The following is an 8,723-nucleotide window of genomic DNA, read 5'->3' as shown; positions in this document are numbered from 1 at the left end:
CAGGTGAGATTGATTCCATCCTTCATACTGGTTACCGGCTGTATCTGCCATGCACACATGTAGGTGTGTGTGTGTGTCTGTGTGTGTGTGTGTGTCCCATTCATCTGACTTCTGATCACAAACCTTTTTTTTTTTACATCTTTATTTAGTCACGGAAAGCTTGCTGATGTTTTCACCTCGGCTCGCTCGTTCTTGGGAACCTTCCAGAACAACGAAGCCTCCGACTGGGAGTTTGGGGATTTAGGAGGCTTTGCTGCTCTGGATCAATGTGACAGCATGTTTCGTGAGAGGCGACTCTATTACCTGTTTTCCTTCCCGGTGTGCTTCCCTGCTTTCGCTGAGATTTAATCCAACATCCAATCATTTACCTGCAGAGGTTTTTTGACTTGGTTGTTTAGTGGCCTTCTCCAGGCTCAAATCAAACTGCTTCTGATTCGATCGCCAAGGATTCATCGTTTCTCTGTTTCTTGAATTCTTTTTTTTTTTTGACATGCATGCAGTCGGGACACCTGAGGGAACCTTACGGGGGGAACAAAATGTTCTATTTTAACAGCAGCAGGCCAGAGAGAATGAGGTCGCGCAGAGAGGAGTTTAAAGGTTCTCCTCTCTGGGTTCTGTGTCATCTTTGAGTAATCCCATTGTTAATGCCTTTCCCATCACACGCAGGGTAATGCAGAAAAAATGTTCTGTCCCTGGAGAAATGCGACTGCATCATGAAAGACATCATAAGGAAATGTAAGATGACGCAGGCATGCATCGCTCGCTGTGTGTATGGAAAAGCTGATCCGATCATCTGGTGGAGAAATCATCTGACCCATCCCTCCTCTCCAGATCCCTTTCTGGCCGTCAGCGCTTTTTAAACCTGAACAGTTTTCTGATGATTTTCTAGCAGCAGGTCTGACGTTTGTTTTTACACGTGCGATTCTTTATTCGCCCCCAAAACTCCAACTGCGCTCCATGCGTTTGTGCATCGGTGTCATTCGAGCCGGTCGTGCTGCTTTCTTTTTTCTTTTCTTTTCTTTCTCTCTCTCTCTCTCTCTTTCTCTCCAAAGCTGAAAGTTATTTTTGGACGGAAAGAACTCAGACACTGCAGTTTCCATCAAATTGTATCACATGACGTCTCACTGGAAATCCAGTAGCAGGGCCTCACAATGGAATTGTTTAGTTTTTCCCCATTTCTGCCAATTTAAAGATTGAGATGGGCGAGAGTGACTCCTCGGTTTTTCAGATAAATATATAAATGGAGATTACAAAAAAAAAAAAAAAAAAGAAAGAAACATTCCAAACATTAGCTTTATGCCCTCGTGGGTGTGAGTTAATATTCTCAGAGTGAGGTTGTTCCAGTGAAGCTAATCTGTGGAACACAGTCGGAGTCTGTGTTTGTCCTGGGGCAGATCCCAGTCGGTACAGTAACACGAGGGGAGACGAACATTAAGGAAGGAGAACGTGGCTGAGAATCACGCTCAGCGAACTCCTCCTGCGTTAGATGAAGGTTTGAGAGCCATCACCTGGCATGCAGACAGTAATTAGACATAGCTGCACCGCAGGGCCACCAGCCAGCGTGCAGCTGCAGCTACAAAGATCTTCTCCACAACGGTTCAAGGATTTTCTAGACCTCAGCCTGCAAGGAATGATTTTTCAAACATTTGACAGTGACCCCCCCCGGTTTAGTCAGATACTTGTGGTGAATATTTGTCAGTCTGGGTGTGGCGGGAGGCTCCCTCTGCCGTGAAAGGTTAAACGCGTGGACCTCGCAGAAGAAGTGGATGAAAGCATCGTCTTTTTCCTCCACGCCGCAGAAATCACCAGGAATGCCTACAATCAATTATTTCACCACAAGGCCACAGCTAATTGCTTCAGTGTGTGTGTGTGTGTGGGGGGGGGGGGGGGGGGGGGGGGGTCACCAGTGGCTGGGAAAAACGAAGAACTGTCACGCTCAGAGGTATTTGACATTGCATAAATACTTTAGATCTATCTATCTATCTATCTATCTATCTACCTATCTATCTATCTATCTATCTATCTATCTATCTGTCTGTCTGTCTGTCTGTCTGTCTGTCTGTCTGTCTCAGTGCTGATATGCACTAGATTTAACATTCAACTGGGGGCAGTATGTTGCATGTTCTCCCCGTGTCTGCGTGGGTTCTCTCCGGGTTCCTCCCAACTCCAAAAACATGCAATTTAGGTCAATTGGTTACTAAGTTGTCCGTAGGTGTGTGTGAGTGCGCAAATGATATCCTGTTTGTGTGCTGCCCTGCGATGAACTGGCGGCTTGTCCAGGGTGTACCCCGCCTCGACTACAGCAACCCGGATTACAGATTAAGCCGTTAACGAAATGAAGGACTGAATGAATGAATGATAATAGATCAAATATGCTTTGTGACAACACATCATGTTCAGTATGTTTACATTGAGAGTGCATCTCTGTACACTCCCTCCCTATCACTCTTCCCCCTTGTGGGGGTGAATATCGTTTAGCAGACTCCTTCTGGACTCCTCCTCACCAAGTCACATACAGAGACCCGAAGTCTGCCGTCCCCCCTTCTTATCCGCCTCCTCCTCTTTGCCATCTTCCACCCACCCTGTTCCCAATCCATCATCTACAGTGTAATACATTAGTTTTTTTTTTTTTGTCACGTTAACGCAGGAGGGCTTTGGACCTGTAGCTGCATAACATGAAACGCTCAACCTGGACAGAAAAACTTTGGAGTCTGTCTCGGAACGACGGCGGGTTCAAAGACACTGAAGACATGGAATTCTTCCGTGTCCACAGCAACAAATGTTCTTTAAGCAAAATGTAAATATCTGGTCTGAAGTAGTTTTTTTAGTTACATTTACTAAATACACGCTCCAGATCTCAGACTTGTTCAGAGAAGTATCCTAAACTGACTGGACTGACCGGTCGCCTCTCCAGAGATCGAACTGTTCCCTCATTAACCGGTGAGAAAATGTCTTCCAAACAGTTGAATAAAAAAAAAAGTACTTAAAGTAAGATAAATAGTCACAAGAAAAAAATGATTTGCACTTAAATGTTCCCGTCTAGGTTTCAAATGACAAATCACACAAAAATGATGATTAACCAAGACATTTATTTACAATCAATCAATGGGTCAGGCTTAGCGCTTGCCACCAACGCGAGGTGCGTTGCGATCTTGGGTTTCTGAGCAGTCTTGGTGGAAGACAGTTGGTCTCTAGAGTCTGACTGGTGGGTCACGGGGTGGAAATTAATTGCATTGAGAGAGTCAGGAGTTGTGATTTATATTTGATCCAGCCAACGGTGGATGATAGAATCAGCCGTCCTCTTTGTCCAGTGGACAGGGTCCCTAGGCTGAGTCCTGAAGTGGGCCGGATTGAGTCCTGACAAAGCCTTGCAGTTGGCTTGAATGAAATTGTTGAGCTTCACCAGCCGCTGCTTCTGCTCCCTTCTCAGTCTGACAGAGAAATGGATCACCGGAACGTGAAGACTGGCATTAGGAAATGTTTCCTGGGCCACTTTCAGCAGATCATCCAGCTGTTGGATTGTGTTCTCCATATTCTGTCTTCTGAGACAGTTGTTGAGTCCTGCCGACAAAACAACTGTCTCCACCGTGTGGGTCGGTGGAAGCCTCCTGAGCATTTCGGTGACATGGAAAAACTGGGCCCCTGGATAGCTGTCGACTTGAATGTTTGGGTCTGAAAATCTTGGCACCCGAGCAAGATTGGAATCCCCCAGGAAAATGATGGGTTTCCTCGGCTGAAAACGCCAATTTGCAATCTTGCGATCAGTCCATTGGTGGACTGTCGGCTCCCAGGTAGCAGGTGGAGGTGCGTGATGCTGTACAGGAGGTCGGGTGGCCTTCTTTTTCTGAAATGAAAAAGGAAGGATGTTTGTTGTCACTCCCAGAACACTCAGATGTACCCCCCCCCCCAGCGACTGTAGCCATAAAACCATACAGGGATTTAAATGTCTGTTTTTAAAATAATAATTCATCATTTATTGTGCTGCCTCGTTCTACAATAAAGAAAATAAATGAATCATCCCACTGCGATTACAGTGGCAACTGTCATGGGCTCACATATCATGACAACTTTTGTCATCCCATAAGATAAAACACACAACAGGTGTCTTCAGCTCAGGACTACTGGTTTGAAAGAAGAACCTTTGATAATATATATATATTATCATAATGGATATATTGCTTCCTGATTTTTCCAGAACCTCCAGTCTTCCATTTCAAACTGCAGATCTGATCTGAAGTCCAATGAAATAGTAGTTAGGACAAACTCACCAGTGGTTGGAGGTCCTCCTGCCTCTGGGCCTGATCCAGCTGATGTTGAATATGTTGAATTTGATTGTTCCTGAGTCCGATCATCTCCCGAGCGAACTGGAGTTCGGCCTGCAGCCTACTGCTTCCGTCCTCCCGAGAGGACATTTTCCTCTTCCTGCAAACAGGCTGAGAGTCTTCACGCCTGTCCTGCCTGTCGTCCAAGTGGAGACGCGACATGAGACATGTGATGTCGTCCAAGGCCTTTTCAAAAATCTGTGTAAAATTAGTAAAGACATGTTTTGAATATGACAAAGTAGGATATCGATTTGTCCCTGTATAAATATATAATAAGAGGAAAAACGGGCAAAAATATTCTTTACTCTGCTGAGTTTATTTGACTCCACTGTCTTCATAATCCAGTTGCCAGAAGAATAAATAACTGACTCAAATCGGTCCGAAACACAACACTCCCGCTTTTTCTACCGGAAGCTCAACCTCCACCTTAAAGGCATATATTTGTGTGAAACCACACAACTCGTGTCCACCGCAATATAATATAATGGAAATAGGTCAAATTACACATCATTCTGAGTAGAAATCAAACGTAAACAGTGAATGAAAACAGCTGAAAATGTCAAACTGATATATATCAGTCTAACTTTAGCTTTATATGGACACTTAAACAAAGTGACAAACAGAACATCTTACCCTGCTGTCTCTACGGCCGGTCATGTTGGCTCCAAGCGATAGCGACGAGATGGGTGGTTTCATGGGTGAGGAAAAAAGTTTAAAAATCACCAACTAGACGTGGATGGATCTGAGTTGAACTCTAGCAATACTTATATTCAAAAGGTGTTTCACTTTCCAACACAAATATTTCACAGTTCAGGTGAATCCTTCAACGTTGTAGACTTTATATACCCAACCAACATCAAAGACGTCAAAGGATGTATGTAGGGTTGTTAGTGTGCTTTGATGTAGGTAGCTATGGCTACGGCATGGGAACCCATGCAGACACGGGAATATTATACAAAATACACACAGAAATGTCAAGGTCTTCAATTATTTTTTAAATTAATATTACTTTGTCATTGTCAACACTGAGTTTCCACTGTGTCATCTCCACTTATTTGGGAAACCAAATTAGTTAGCCTTAAACTATTGTTGGCGTAGTGGTTAGCACTGTCACTTCACAGAAAAGAAGGTTTCGGGCTCGAACCCTGCAGAGCTCCGCATTTCATCCTGCAAAATCTGTATAAAAGATTAAATAAATTATCTCCTATTATGACAGTTCAGCAAAAGACACGAAGATGTTTCAACCGAATGCGAGTGAAAGTACCGGTAAATCCTTTAAAAATCTGACCGTGGAATTACAGCATATACTGTATGATGCCTGCAAAAGTACAGCTCTCCACGTAAACTTGCATGAGAAGGTTTTTTTGGAGACTCCTCCACCCTCAGGATTGCAAATCTCCATTGTTATTCTTGAAACCCATTGCCATCCCATCCTCTTCCATTTCACAGACACTTTGTTTTGTCTGGCGTTCCTCGTCCAGTCGAGCCATCTCTTTTGCAGTCGTAGAAGCGACAGAGCTGAGAGAGGGAGCATGGAGCTGAGCAGGAGGAGCAAAGAGAGCGGGGGGGCAATTGTTACATTCTGTAGCTTCTTCGGCCTTTCAGTAGCACGAATGGGGAGTGTCCACAAGATACCTCTGTTCTGCAGAGCAATTCTTTCTGGGCTGTTTGCTGATGACAGATCAGGCGGCGTCTTTCCCTCCGAGTTCCTGCAACACACATCAGCCCCAAAGTCCAGCAGGAGATCCACGACGTGGGCTCCTCCCCCTCGAACCGCAGCGTGCAAAGGACTGTCCTGCCCACATCCCACACGGACGTCTGCGCCTGCATGTGGCCACATAGAGAAACTAGTCGTTAGTTACGTAACCTGAGGAAAGGCGGGTACACCCTGGACAAGTCGCCAGTCAGTCATAACTATAGACTGTTTCAGTGGTTGAGAAGCATGTCAAGAATCCATCAAATCTCCTGTAGCCATCAAAGAACGTCAAATCAAGAACAGATCTGCAGCTGCACGGATTTTAGCTGGAGGGTGCCGTTTAAGTCACCGAGAAGCTAGAATCTGCGAGTGTAGTAGAGTCAATAATGAGATGTGGCAAATGGCTGCAAGTCAAAGACAGAGAAACTCGGCTGTGACCTCGGAGGAAAGGAGTCTACAATTGAGATCTGTGTGTTCCATTAAGAGGCCTTTGAGCTGGCGGCTGGGACACGCCGTAAATACGCCGAAGAGAAATGGGCCAGTTGGGAGTGCAGAATGATGGAAGGAAGAACTGTTGCCTGTTCTATCTATTATATTTCTGGTATGAGTTTCTGGGATTGTGACCCTCTGCATCAGGAGGGGGGGGGGGTCTGTCTGATAGAATAAACAGAACGGCGGTAGGAGGATGGGAGTAAAAGATGAGGTCGGCGTGGAGAACCCGCTGACTTTAGAGCCCGGAAGATGAAACTGAAAACGTGGGAGATAACTAGCAAGAAGATAAGCAGAGGGAGGAGGGCAAGGGCGCGGGAGGAAAGGGGGGAGGGGTTGAAAGTATATGATGGAAACTGTGAGAGGAGAAAGAGAAGAGAGAGGGTTGAGGGTAATTCAGGAGAAAAAAGCAGAGGGGAAATGAAGGATGTGGAAGAGGAGGAGGAGGAGGAGGAGGAGGAGGGCGGGTGGAATCAGTCCAAATGGCTCTTTAGGTTCTCCAGGATCCTGAGGTTTTATGTTTGTTCTGCCTGTAGTCCTGACGGCTGTTAGATAACTGGAGAAGACCGCCGAATAGTCAGACTGTATATATTCTGTGTGCCAAGCCCAACGCTCACACAGCCAGCTGACTCGTCTGCTGTAAACAGAGCAGAAGCAGAGCTTCATCTGGCATCACGCGGCTAATCGCTGATCCGCTAACACAAACAGCAGCGCTCTCCCATCCATCCCTTCATCCTGTGCTGAGCAGCTGCAGCGGGCGACAGCCGCGCCGTCACTGGCAGGCTTTGCACCCAACAATCAGACGAGAGGCGGCACAAAGAGAAAGCATGAGGATTACCTGAGATCAGCTCAGTGGACTCGGTCGGTTTGTCACCCGGTTTATTCCCATAGTCACAGCTGGCTTCATTTACTATTCTCCGGTTTTCCTTACAACAAGGATCAGATTTAAGATTTTTTTCTTACCGGCACACAACCTCAACCTCTGACTTTGCATCGGATTTAGCATTCATGGGGTATAGATTATGTGATGGCAGTTGAAGTACCCCCCCCCCCCCCCCCCCAGAATAGCCCCCTTCTCCCCATCCAGTGAGAGGTCAGGCTGATGCACATCTGGCATTTCCTGTTGCCTCTCCTCCAGATACCCCTGGGTGGTGGCGAATCACGGACACACTCTGAGGAGCACACCAAGACATCTGCACCCATTCTGAATCATAGTGTAGCACGCACGCACGCACACACACACACGCACACACATACACACACACAGTCACACAGGTATTTCTGCTTCATATTCCAATGTTTCCATTAATCTGGAAACATTTTCCTGTCAGTAAAGACTCCGTAGACAGACAGAAAAAAGATGGTGGTAGAAAAAATAAAAATGGAGCAATGACTGCATTAAGGAAGAATGAGATTAAGGGCATTAACATATAGACACATAAAAACAATGAGAGGCTGAGAAGTAGACCAGGTGGGACTAAATGAAGGCAGGCCACGACCATCTTTGCGTCTCACAGAGATGACAAACACTTTCCATTCCTGTGGATGCTGTGGGGGGGTGTCTGAAGCCATCGGCAAGACGGGGGGACAGAATGGTGCCGTACGGTTTTCATAACTCTCTGAGGGTTTTTGGTTCCATTACACCCCCCCCACCCCCACCCGTCTACCCTTCAGCCTACTCACACTTTACCAACCCCCTTTTCCAAAAAAACACACAATTCTTTTTCCTCTCTCAATCCCTCCCCCCCCCCCATCTTTCTCTCCGTCTGAGGCTCAGCCTCAGAGTCAGCGTTGCGCTGGCGATAGAGCCCCAGCAGGATCGGAGAGAGGAGAGGGTTTTCGTCAATGGCGAAAGGAGCAACTCACCGCACCAACTCATCACTGGACTCATCTTGAGTCTCTCGGACTTAACGGAAGGGTCGGCTGCTCCTGTCCTCCGGTTTGGACGTTGGATTCTACTTCACTGGTCTTCACTTTGGATTGTACTGAACTTCACAGGACTTTCTACGGGGTGCCCCTTGTTTGTTTGCACTGGTTTTAATTCATTTTTAAAGGATCAGATGATTTCTATTTTGCTGTCGCAGTGCTGACTGATTCTGCACTGACTGGGCTATTTGTTATCGCACAAATCAAGGTAATTCAAGGTCAGTTTTGGACTTTGGCTCCAATTCCGCCAAGTAAAAAAGTCATTTGGACCAATATAATTTATTCAAATA

Source organism: Brachionichthys hirsutus, chromosome 10 (genome assembly GCF_040956055.1).
Source record: "Brachionichthys hirsutus isolate HB-005 chromosome 10, CSIRO-AGI_Bhir_v1, whole genome shotgun sequence".
Classification (NCBI taxonomy): Eukaryota; Metazoa; Chordata; class Actinopteri; order Lophiiformes; family Brachionichthyidae; genus Brachionichthys; species Brachionichthys hirsutus.
The sequence above is the reverse complement of the archived record's forward strand: the minus strand, read 5'-3'. Positions refer to the sequence as shown.